General features: G+C 35.9%; 1 pseudogene; it reads right to left on the reverse strand.

Moving 5' to 3' along the window:
• Positions 1–7,513: 7,513 nt before the first annotated feature.
• On the reverse strand, positions 7,514–13,072 carry LOC120121816 (annotated as a pseudogene).
• Between the last annotated feature and the right edge of the window lie 934 nt (positions 13,073–14,006).

Below are 14,006 nucleotides of genomic sequence, written 5' to 3' on the forward strand. Positions count from 1 at the left end.
CGCCTCATAGGGTGCCATTTTAATACTGGACTGATAACTATTGTTGTAAGCGAACTCCGCCAGTGGTAAATATTTCTCCCATGACCCTTTAAACTCAATGACACATGCTCGCAACATATTTTCCAATATTTGAATAGTTCTTTCTGATTGTCCGTCTGCCTGGGGGTGAAAAGCGATACTAAAGTTTAATCGAGTCCCCAACGCTCCATGCAAGGATTTCCAGAATCTCGAGGTGAATCGAGGGTCTCAATCAGAAACTATAGAAACAGGCACTCCATGCAATCTAATAATTTCTCTAATATACAGTTTCGAATACTTTTCCATAGAGATATTTGTTCTAACATGAAGGAAATGTGCTGACTTGGTCAATCGATCAACAATTACTCAAATTGAATCTCTTTTGTTTGGTGTCAGAGGTAACCCCGAAACAAAATCCATTATTACATTTTCCCACTTCCATTATGGAATAGAAAGTGTTTGCAATAATCCAGACGGAAGTTGATGTTCAGCTTTAACTTGCTGACATGTTAAGCACTTGGACATAAATTCAGTAATGCTTCATTTCATCCCTGGCCACCAATACCGATCTTTTAAATCCATATACATCTTGGTTCCACCTGGGTGCATCGTCAATGGACTGCAATGAGCATCTGTCAATAAATCTTTCTTCAAATCTTCATCGTCCGGTATCATGATTCTTTCTTTATAATACAATTTCCCATCAGACTTCACCTCAAAATCCTTAATTTCTTTATACTTTACTTGCTCTATTCTTTTCAAACATATTTCATCTTGGCTTTGCAATTCTCCTATTCGGTCCAACCATGCGGGTTTAAGTTTTAACTCTGCACATAGACCACTGTCTCCAGTCAAAGATAACCTTGCATCCATAGCTCGTAAGGCTACAAACGTCTTTCTACTCAAAGCATCTGCTACCACGTTAGCCTTTCCGAGATGATAGTCAATTATTATATTATAATCTCTCAAAAACTCAACCCATCTCCTTTGTCTCAAATTAAGCTCTTTTTGAGTCATCGGGTATTTCAAACTCTTATGATCCGTATACAAGTAACATCGTTCTCCATACAGATAATGACACCAAATCTTGAGAGCGAACACCACTGCAGCCATTTCTAAATCATGGGTGGGGTAATTCTTTTCATGTGGTTTCAACTATCTCGATGCATAAGCTACCACATTCCCCTCTTGCATTAATACACACCCTAACCCATTGTGGGCCGCGTCACTGTATACGACAAAATTCTTGCCAGATTTCGGTTGAACTAATACATGAGTTTCTGTCAGAATTCTCTTTAAAGCTTCAAAACTTCCTTGGCATTCAGAAGTCCAAATAAACGGTACGTTCTTTCTCATCAGCTTTGTTAAAGGCAGCATTATCATCGAAAAATTCTTAACGAATCTTTGATAATAACCGGCAAGTCCAAGGAAATTCCAGGCTTCTAATACATTCTTTGGAACTCCCCAATCCATTATAGCTTTTACATTTTGAGAGTCCACTCTAATCCCATCGGCAGAGATCACATGCCCAAATAATTTTACTTCATTTAGCCAAAATTCGCATTTGGACAATTTAACATAAAGTTTCTTATCCCTAAGAATTTGCAAAACTATCCTCAGATTTGCAAAACTATCCTCAGATGTGCGCGCTATGCTCTTCAGTGGATTTCGAGTACACCAGTAGGTCATCAATAAAGACAACTACAAACTGGTCCAGATAGGGTTGAAAAATCCTATTCATGAGGTCCATGAAAGTAGCATGTGCATTCATTACTCCTAATGGCATTACGATGAATTCATAATGACCATATCTCGTTCTGAAAGCTGTCTTCGAAATGTCTTTCTCTTGAATCTTCAATTGGTGATAACCAGAACGTAAGTCAATCTTCGAAAATACTGAATCTCCCATTAGGTGATCAAACAAGTCATCAATGCACGGGAGGGGATACTTATTCTTGATGGTCACCTTATTAAGCTGTCGATAATCAATGCATAGACGCATTGACCCATCTTTCTTCTTGACAAATAACACTGGAGCTCCCCAAGGCGACACACTTGGTCGAATAAATCCCTTCTCTAGTAACTCTTGTAATTGATTCTTTAACTCCTGCAATTCTTTCGGAGCCATCCGATAAGGTGCTATTGCAATCGGAGCTGTTCTCGGCATTACTTCAATTTGAAATTCTACCTCTCTATCTGGAGGTAATCCTAGCAACTCAGCAGGGAAAACATCAGGGAATTCCTGAACTATTGAAATCTCATATAATGACTTCTCTTTAACTCTTGTATCTATCACATTTGCAAAAAAAAAAACCTTGACATCCTTGTAGCAATAGCTTCTTAGCAGACATTACTAATATTACATTTGCTAAAGGATTAAACATTTCACTGATCACACTTATTTCTATTTTTTTAGACTCTTCAGGGTTACCTTTTTCGATCTACAATTAACATCCCCATAGTAACGAAACAACCAATCCATTCCCAGAATTACTTCAAACTCATCAAAGGGTAATTCCATCAGATTATCAGGGAATTCAATTCCCTAAATCTTTATGGGACACCCCTTACAGACTTTGTTCACCCGAGCACTATGCCCTAAAGGATTAGTTACTATAATTTCATTACTCGTGGCTTCTAAGGGGATCCTTAATTCCTTTACTAATTTACTTGTAATGTAAGAATAATTAGAACTCGGATCATTCAATACAAATACTATTTTATCATACAGCTGGAAAGTACCTGCTATAATATCGGGATCATCACGGTCTTCATTTGTCTTTAAATTGTATACCTGTGCGGTTGACCGAACTTTACGTTGAGAAGAAGATTCAGACTAGTTCCTTTCTCCACCTCTTCCTCGTCCTCTCTATGAGGCAGAACCAACTCTCTCAATGGTGCATGTTCACCAACCATCAACGGATAATCTCAGATAAAATGTCCAGCATCTCCGCATCGAAAACAAGTCCCAACAACCATCCGACACGCCCCAAAATGGTTTTTCCCACAATGCTGACATTGTCTCGCTTGACCCTAATTGAATCTCACAGCACCAGATCCCACCGACTGCGCCCGTCTAGGTCTTGCCTGACTTGCTCCTCTAGCAGAAGATACAACTGATTATGATCTAACTTGTGATCAAAATCCTGAATCTCTTCCTCTTTTTGGTGGGGTTGAGCTGTAAGAAGAACCCGTTCTCTTTGCTGTCTGAACTCTTGAGTCCCCAAATTTCTCATTCTGAGCCCTTTCAAGAGCCTTTGCCTGATTAATTACCTCCTGAAACGAGGACAAGTTTAATACTATCAGCATTTCCTTAAGCCTAGGGTGCAAGCCCTCCATAAACTATTCACACGCATATTTTTTAGTAGGCACAAGCTCAAATGCAAACCGACTCAGCTTGTTGAACTCGCATTCAATCTTATATACAGAGCGGTTCATCTGTAAGTTCATAAACTCCTGCTGCATTTTCCGAATGAATTGATCTCCAATATACTTGTTTTTAAATTCTTTTAAGAACAAAGACCAAGTCAACTGGTCACTTGACATCCTCATGGTGACGTTCGTCCACCATATTCTCACCTGACCCCTCAGTAATGAGATAGCTCCATCTAACTTCTCCACTTCAGAGCAGTGGAGACCATCCAACATGATTTTCAAATCATTTAACCAAAGATCCGCCGCAACCGGACCTTCCTCAGATTCTCCCTTAAATTCGGGAGCTCCCAAACTTCTCAACTCTTTTTCTACATTCATTCTTTGAGTTGGTGGGACAGGAGGTTGAAGACGCGTCATAATAGTGTCCAATGTCCTGAAGAAAGTGTCTTGGTCTTGTACAAGCACTCCCTGAGATGCATGTCCTTCACCTTGCCTGGCCAGGGCAGCTGAATTACTGCTTTCAGCAGGCCTATCTTCTCCCGCTTCACTTCGGGAGCTATTATGTCCGGACATCTAATAAAAATAAGCACATTGTTCTTTTAGCAAAATAACATACTCATACTATACCAGATCAGAAGTTCTCACTATATGTTGGCATGTATTCCATTTAAAGACTCTATAGACTCTGGTTTATGCCTAGAATTGGCTAAACCAAAACTCTGATACCATTAAATGTAACACCCTCAACCCATACATGACCCGGATACGAGTATAGGATGTCACATTGACTATACAAAACAATACTCTTAAAAAATGATAAAACATTTGAACTTATATTATTAAAATACAATAATATACATATGTTAATACAAGTTTATCAAAATACTCAGAGCATACACAACTTGACCCTTTGATTACATGCCAACATTCATTTACATAACAAAAGGACCTACTGATTAAGTTGCCTCTGATCTGATAGTTGCAGGAGTAATGTTATCCAGCTGCTTAATTTGTCTCGTCTACTTTCTCGGATCCTACGTGTGAAACACTCACACGCTAAGTCATCGACTTAGTGAGGCAATATAATAATAATAACAAGAAGGAAATGTAATGAAAATGCCATAATAAGATGGAATAAGATGAAATCAAATACTTAACCATGCCGTTTATATCACCATGTTCCTTACCTATAAGCATAGTACATTAACATTCATGAAATCGTATTAATAAGTTTATTGGCCCATGATACCATATTGAGAACCTAAGGTATGTGAGTCCTGTGAGGTTGTGCACCATGTTGTCACCACAGCTCGTATAAATGCACCGAAGTGCCGCGTAGAATTATACCGAAGTGCCACGTAGAATTGCACCGAAGTGCCATATAAGATGTCCCTAAGGATCATATAGAAAATTCCTTAAGAATCATATACATATTCTAAGGAAAAAATATGTGTCTCAAAAGACCTCATACATGTTCCAAAGAATACATATACATATCGAAGGACCGCGTAGACCCTCTACTCTTGGCATGCCAACTATATCTATAGTTCTCATCTACATAACATGGGTTTTTCCCAATTTGCATAGTACATCACATAGACATATCATTTCCTTACCTTCATCACATGTCTCATATAACTTTGCATACATATTCATTTAAAACATGTTACACAATGCACATAGTATGAATTCATATCATGCTTCACAATATGAAATGAATCATGCCTCAATGTATTGAATCTATACTTCTCACAAGTCTAGAACTGAATATATCGCTATAATCATATTATGCATATGCACTCACCTATATTTCTTTGTTTTTTCCTCGATCGATCTTATTGGGCAATCGCTCTGGAACTTGTGTAGGCTCTGTATCTACATAGTAATTCATTGGTACTTATCAGTATAATAATTAATATAATATATTCTAAACTATCATTCCTTAGGCTAAAAGAAAAACCATTTTCATCTATTAATGAAGGTATGCATCGATGCACTATACCATGTATCGATGCATCCCTTGACAGGTGCATCGATGCACTATCTATGCATCGATACATAAATCCCATTCGATGGTTTGTATTTAAGGGGGCGCATCGATGCACTACTTGTGCATCGATACACTAATGACATTCGATGTTTTTATTTTAAAGGAGTGCATCGATGCACTTCATGTGCATCGATACACCTTGAACAATTTCTGGGATTTTATCCTTGATGCATCGTTACACATTGAATGTGCATCGATGCACATAGCCCAGAAATGTCATTTTTAGCACGAAATCCCTTCATAATCCCCTCAACACTACATAATTCACCTCCTTTTATATCCCTAACTTGCATACTCTTACTTAAACTAATTATTATCCATTACATACCTCTAAAACTTAGAAATTCAATTATCCATATAGAATTTAAGAATCTCACTCAAATTCCAACATATTCTAATCCCTATTCTAACACTTCTTATTCCTTAATTAGCTTGATGACAAGTCAAATCCCACTTCAAATTCTTATTATGAACTTTAATACAAGATTTCACTTTTCTACTTCCTTTCTTTAATTCTTCATGTACTCCTCATCTTATGGTTTTAAGATAACCTAAGCTTTCCTTAAGCTTAGTTATCATATAATGATCAATAAGCAACCTTAAATTCATCACAAATTTGATCAACAAGAAAACTCACCTTTAGCTTGGTTTCACGGTGGAGAAGAATAAGAGAAATCTGGAAACTTTGGTTCTCTCCAATAGCTTCCACGTGGGAATAAATGTCATCAACTAAGATTTATTTATTTTCCTTGTTAAAAGACTCATTTGCCCTTTTGGTTCCCCCTTCTTTGCTATTTGATCCTACACCAAACATTTCAATCAATTCTTTGAACTTTTCAATTTATCCCAATTAGGTCACTGAATTTTTAAATCTCACAATTTAATCACTAACCCGGTACGGAGGATGTTACAAGTACATATTAACCCCAACACATATTCTATTAATCAGACCAAACTAATAGCCCAATTCTATTTTTTTTATTTATAACAAGCCCATTAGAACTTCTTCTGTTGTTTTCTTGCTTTTAATTAAAAGTATACAATAATTTTATAATATCTTTATATTTTCTTAATTAATTTATGTAACAATATATATAATTAATTTTAAAATAATAAAGTATTAAATTAAATGATGTTTACTAATAAAATTTATTAAATATAAAATTTAATTTTTATAATAATTTAAAGTTATATAAGGTTTTAAATTGATAATAAAATTAATTTGTAGCATTTAAAAATAAATAAAATAATTAAATATAAATCATTGTTCTATAATGACCATATAATTATCCTATATCCATGTTTTCTTATCAAAATTAAGATAATCTTAACTCTATGTTAAAATATTTTAGAAACTAGGGTAAATGAGTCTCGACACTTTACGAGGGGACAAACAATGATGAAAGGAAAGGGTGTGGAGAGAAGATTAAGTGTCTTAAGAATAAACTAGTAGATAATGGGTATGAATGTACTCAATAAATTATTTAATATTTTAACATAAAAAGTGCTTCGCGCCTCAATGCGCCTTTAAAAACCAAGGTTTCCCATTGCAAGTAACTATCATTACAGTATTGTATTCTTGCTAACTTTGTTGTTTTGGGTAATTTTCTCAAATAGTCTTCATCTTGGATAATTTGTTGAACTTTAAGCATCAGAAGCTCTCTGCTAGGATATCTTGCGGGCATTATTATCACTTTTCTTACTATCATGTGATGAGGGTTTGTTAGTTTTCTTTTTATTTGTTGGGCTATAGAATATTATGAATTATGACTTGGATTAATATTTCATTGAATCACATCTGCTTGAGTAGCACTTTATGTTGCTCAATTGATGGAAATTATAGGGTAAACTAGACATTTAGTACCCAACTATCACTTTTATTTCCGTTTTAATCGTTCAACTATTTTTTTTTTCAAAATCATACCTAATGTTACGTTTGTATGCATTGATATTTTGGAATATCCTAAAATATAGCATGAAAAAGAAAATACTCTGACGAGATAGATCAATTTACAAGGATTGACAATACAAGTAAAACTTACATATTTTACAAGGAGTTAACACTGATGTTAACGAATTCATAGTTACCCCAGTCCAACATGAAACAGCATCAGATTCTTCTTACTCACGTTATGGATCCATGAATCTGTCATTCAACAAGGCTTTTCAGGCTATCAAACATCAAGTTTCTTTAAGATCAACATAAAGAACGATGACTTACCATGCCGTGAGACTTGGTATCTACTGAAGGCCTGTGAAATAGTAGGTGTGCTATGGATCTATCTATAGCGTTTGTGCCAGTTTCCACATCCATTAATCCAATGTACCTTAAAGGTCCCACTATTTGTAATTACAAGAAATACAACTCATTGAAATACAACACATAACTATGCACATGACGCTTGAGATGTAACAAGTAAATAGTTTAGAATAAAGGATGAATGCATGATGATTTTATGTTGGGGGCAAACTTGTAGAATTTTACGGGGCGAAAACAAATTTTCAATAAAAGACGCATAGATAAAATCTAAAATATATATTAATTTTAAATTCCTAGGTCCATCCCTGGCAAGCATCACACTCCAGTTGTAACACCAAGTTTAATAGTCGAAAAGAGGCAAAGGGGGCATTGCCGCATTCATCTATTATTTTCTTTCTTCACTAAACTAATAGCAAAAAGGAGGATTGTAGGCAACGGAGAGCTTATATCAACATGCTCAATATCACAGACTGATATTAAATTCTATTCTAGTAGATAGGTTCATAACTCGCATGGCTACTTCTCCAATAGGTAAGTTCATAACTCGCATGGCTACTTCTCCAATAGGTAAGTTCATAACTCACATGGCTACTTCTCCAATAGGCAAGTCCATAACTAACACGGCTGCTTTTTTAATAGATAAGTTCATAACTCACATGGCTGCCTTTTTAAACTAGAGGTCTTTAGCTATTCAATGACTTTCCATCTTTATTGAAATACTTGTATCAAGATCCTATATCCAGACAAAATTAAGTATACTTGTATCCAAGTAAAGGTAACATAGGTCTAAAGTTCAAAATTCGAAATAATGAGTGCCTTAATAATATACTGATTTTGGCACAAGCTAGGTGGATTGTACCTAACATCTAGCTGGATTGTCACCAACTTCTAGGAAACCAAAGATTGAATGATACAAATATTCTACCGCATCATTTATTCAGTATGTACCCTATGTAGGGTCCCTATGTATCACCAAATGATCTAAATTTAGCAAAGCTGCAAATGTACAAAGAAATTCATGTTCAACAAACAAATGATAAATCGATACAAATATTCTACACCATCATTAATTCAGTATGTACCCCTATGTATCACCAGTCAATGGTCAAACTTGAGCAAAAGTGCAATGTAAAAAGATATTCATGTTCAACAAACAGACACGTACTTGTTAGTGTCTTTGGCCACACATGAACCAACAGCAGCTTTTTCATCTCTGATGTCACCTTTCATATCTGTGCAATGATGCCTTTCTTCAGCACTCCTAGCCAATCGATAGAGACTATCCCGTATGCACAATTTTGTCCTGATGTTCAACTGAAAATCCAAGCAGTTCAACTTGATCAATTACCATGTTTCTTGATTACCAAAATGAACATGTACATCACAAAATCTTTCCATCTATTATACCTTTTCCATGACCTGTTGAATCTTCCAAAAACCAGATGCTTCTAGTGAGACTTCATCCAGCACAGAACTCGTACAAGAGCTCAGCTGATCATTTGAAGAATCTAATTCTGCTGGCTTTCCTTCACTAGCTCCTTCAACTTCACTATGACCTTCATTTTGTTCAGATTGATGGACCTGCTTTTGAACAGTAACTGGATCATAAAATGCCATTTTACTGCCCACTTTTGCAGGTTTGACATTCCTTTTGAGTGGGGCATGTGTATCTTGTGGGTAATGTAGATTTCCCCTCTTCTCATTCATTGTAATGTCAGAAGCCCCAAATGAAGGCCCATTAGAGCTCTCTATAGACTGCACCTGATCTGGAGCATAAGATGGCTCGTTTGTTGAAGAAGGATTACCATTATTTTCAGATTTGGTACTAGATAAAGTTGGACATTCTAAAATATAATCCAAAGGACTGATGTCGCTGAGATGCATATAAGGAATATTTCTCCGTGCGTAACTCGGAGAATCAGGTCCAACATTTTGTTTGTGCTGCTGAAGGCCTGATGGAGAAAAGAATTGACAGCACAACTCAGAAGAGGAGTTCTTCACACATGCAGACTGCTTGATGTTACCATATTCGTGAAAGGAACTACCATTTTCCAGATGTTTATCTTTTCTTTCTCCTGATGCACTCAGTTGCTTCGACTGCATTTGTGGAGGACTCGTCTGTAATTTGGCAATAAATTCAACACGGGAACAATATGACAAGCAAAACTTAAGAGAAGAATCTTTCTTCTAAAACCAGCTAATGAGTAGAGCTGTTGATCATTATCCAGCTCTACTAAATTGGAAATCTATGTCAACTATGAACAAGCACTATAGAGAGGATGTAAATCATGGTAATAATAAGCTGCATTTACCTTCAAAGTCCCACAATCTACTTTTCATATTAATTAGTTGTAGCATGAAATTTATATTCAGAAACAAGGAGTGTGTGAAGTTTTTGGCGGAAAACAAGTTCTAGGCATCAAAATTTGGATACACACACACATACATATAATCAATAGGTAGAGATAACTTCAAGAAACAAGAAGCATTTTACTAACCTGCTCCTTGGGTGTCAATTCATCCGTACTTTCAGATTCTTCATTGGATAGATTTAAATATGACAAGTGAGCAAAACCAGAGTTATCACCTTTTATATTACTGGAATCTATTTTGTCACTTGGGTGTACACTTTTCTTGCTGAAATCAATAGTTGAAGAAACTGCATTGTCTGGTCTAGAACTTGCACAATGCTGTGGTATACTATTGAGTTTAGCATCAGCCATAAATGCATCTTGGGATCCTTCAGTCACATGTGAAGATGAAAACCAGTGCAAATCATCTTTATTACCGAGACTCCCCAACCCAAATGTTGAATAACAACTTCTGCCAGAAAAATAAGAAAGGATAATATTATTAGTACTTTGTAAACATAAAGACATGTGCACGGATGTACAAGGTGCAGGTACATATACATGGATACCTGCAGATGAACGATTGTAGGTACTAACATGGAGAGGTCTTACTCCAGCTACAAGTCGGAGTTTACAAAGCAAAGCATAAAATGAAAAATAATTAATAAAGGGATTTTATAAACTACCTGAACATCCTGTCAACATCATCAAAACTGCCGATGTCTCCCCAGCCATAATATAAAAGATCACTGTTTTCTTTGTCTTCATGATGAGTAATAAAAAAGCTGAGATTGCCATCAGCTTCCGTTATGTGATTTAGCGGAAAACAGGAAATGTTATTGTCCTCTGTTGCACACTTGTCAGACAAGATAGAATCATCAGCACAAAATTCACTGCCAACTAAATCTGTATTGCCAGTTTTTAGACCATGGTTGGACATACTTGGACATAGTGATTCATTATCACCTGAAGTGGACAACATACCATCAAGACTGTGAGACCATAGAACCTTCTCTAACATTCTGTTTCTGGTCAACATATTTAAACCTTTTTCCTTCTCCCCCAAAATACTATATTGAGTCATATCCTCAGGCATTCCTAGTAGCTTCAATCACTTCATGTCGTGGTTTTTTTCGACTATCACCATGAGCATTGAATTGAGCACCACATTCATCAACAGTACTTGGCACTATATGACCATCACAAGCGCCAAACTCATCCCAAAGATTATCTACAAGCTGCAACATGAATTGCTAAAGTTAAGTCAATCAGTAATTCTTCATCAAAGGAAATTAAAATGAAGAATATGAAATTCGATAATTTGAAACTATTTATCAAATATTCCATAAAATGGTATGGCTACCAAAAACATTAAGGTTACCAAGGAGTCTCAAGACATCTGAAAATGCAATGTGAAGCCAGCCAATTATGAGCCAATCAGATTTATTCTATTCCGAAGTATTTTTGGCAAAACAGTCACATTCTGCTTGAGTCCGTGCTCTAGCACACTTCAACCCCAAGGTTAAACCCATTGCACTAGATAATGGCTTTATTGCACGAAAAATGGGTATTATAAAACAATTAAATATTAGCAAATCTAGTCCTTGAAGTGAATAAAATCTTATCTAAAACAACACTCTGACAAGAAGAAATTAGTATGAAGCTATTGTTATTTGGTAAAATTATATTAATCTCCAGTTAACCGGCATAGGTTCAATCCATGATAAACACCGTAAATTAAACGAATAAAACCATTTAGGGATGAAATCATTGATGGGTGTCTATCACATAAACAAAGAAAATACCCACTTCATCGTTGACAGAATACAAATATAAAACTAGGAATTAAATCTAGCCTGCTCCAAAAAGACAGTGAGCAAAATGAACCCTAAAATCCCAATTCACGAACAAAGTCAAAAGGCAACAGCAAACCCTCAAATAAAGGAGCCAAAAAGCTTCAAAATAGTTAAGATTCTTTCTTTTCCATGATAAATCCATCACACCCTCGATTTTTCAATACATACCTCCACTATTATCATAACAAGAGAGGCACTATTCCACACTAACAACCTTTGAGTTCTATTGACATGTGAAATCTAGTTCTAGTGAGCAACTGAAAGTAAAACCAAATCTCATGTTGAATCAAGAAGTTAAAATGACTGCATCCCACAAAACAATTTATTGACACGGTGGCACCACACAGCTAGGACATGGAAGTAAACTAAATGAACTTACTAAAATCATCGAGAAACTTACCTCAAACATGCACGATTCAGGCATTCCTCCAAGATCCTTCTCCTCGAAGATCCGCAGACATTTATGTCTGGTTTAGCTTTCTGACACAGAAACAGAGTATTATAACGGATCAGGAAAGCCCTTGAGAGAATTAGACCAGCTCAAATTGTTGAACCATAATTAAGTTCAAAATCTAAAAGCTGTGAATTCAAATCAAACAAAAAATAAATTACTTTAATCTGCAACACTTATAGCATTGAATATATAATAATCCAGCATCTTCAAATTAATTAATTTTCATGTGCAAAACTATTTTAGCTACGCATCGTTTTCCTCAACAACCAAACCTCATAAGAATTGAGAAAAATAAAAATTCTAATTTAATTAACATAAAAAGCAATAAAAATTGTAAGCACTTTAACAATCGGATTACCTTAACTTTTAGTTAAAAACATTAAATTCCGGTTCATTTCTTGCATTTTCTGGGCAACCACACACACTCACACAAAATATATCTACCAGAAAACCAAATCTAAACAAATCAATTAAAACAGTAAGTGTCAATCAAAAAAATAAAATACAACAGAAACGATCTCCTAACAAAGTCTCATCCGAAACTGACAATTTTCACCTGAAAATCAAATACTCCAAAGATAAGAAAAATAGAAAGAGACTGTTCCCACAACAAAGGTAAAACGTCACCGTAAAAGGAAGGCTCCGAAATCCACAGCACAAAGCTACTCAACAGTAAACAAAACACGATGAGATTCGTAGGAGGTTCTGGACAAGAATCCAACAAAAGAAGCACTCCACTTATTTGTATATATATTTATTTATTGATTAATTTTGAAAATAAGCACTCCACTTATTTGTTTTTTTTTTCCTTCTGAAAGGGAATAAAACAATATTTTAATTAATAAGGATGAAACGTGGCGAGGAGATCAAAACAACGGCGGCGCTAAAACGGGTAGCTATCGGAACTAGTGGACAAGATTAAGACGATCAGTATAGTTGACGCTATTGGTCCACGTGCGAGTAAACTTGTGGATGCCCCACGTGTCCGACAGACTTGCCGAGGACTTTTGGAAAGATGGAATTCACCGTTCACGTGGTTTAGCGAGAGAGGCTTGGGGTGCGGTGGTTTGACAAATCTTTTCTTTTTTAATAACTTTTGTCCGCCGACCCTTCAATTTTTTAATACTCTAGCAAATTAATTAATTAATAATTCAAAGTCGATTGAATTGTTTACCGGGTAGGCTTTATTTACGGTAAAATGGCCGGAATAGTGCATGGGGATTATTTTTTCCCAAAATAATCCACTTTTATTATTATTTCCCCAAATGAGGTTAAATCTATAGTATTGCATGGTTTTATTGGATCTTTCGACGTCTTCAAGGAAACCATGCAACCAACCTTTAGAAATTAGTTGGAAATCTCGGCATCTTTGGGGTTAAAATTCCCTTATTGGAAATTTTGATGTCTTCAAGGAAATTATGCATTTAGGGTTGGAATTCCTTTGTTGGAAATCTCGGCGTCTTTAGGGTTAGAATTCCTAATAGAAATAGATTTCTCGGCGTCTTTAGTTGTGGGGGTCGGGAACGTAAGGAATCTCTATGTGGGAGATGCTGCTGCATGGCGTGGGAATCTCTGTTTGTGCAGAGTGTATGCAGTAACCGAAAAATGCATGTGTTGGTGTCGGTGCGAAAATAATTTTGAA

The sequence above is a fragment of the Hibiscus syriacus genome, unplaced genomic scaffold (genome assembly GCF_006381635.1).
Source record: "Hibiscus syriacus cultivar Baekdansim isolate YM2019G1 unplaced genomic scaffold, ASM638163v2 tig00110383_pilon, whole genome shotgun sequence".
NCBI lineage: Eukaryota > Viridiplantae > Streptophyta > Magnoliopsida > Malvales > Malvaceae > Hibiscus > Hibiscus syriacus.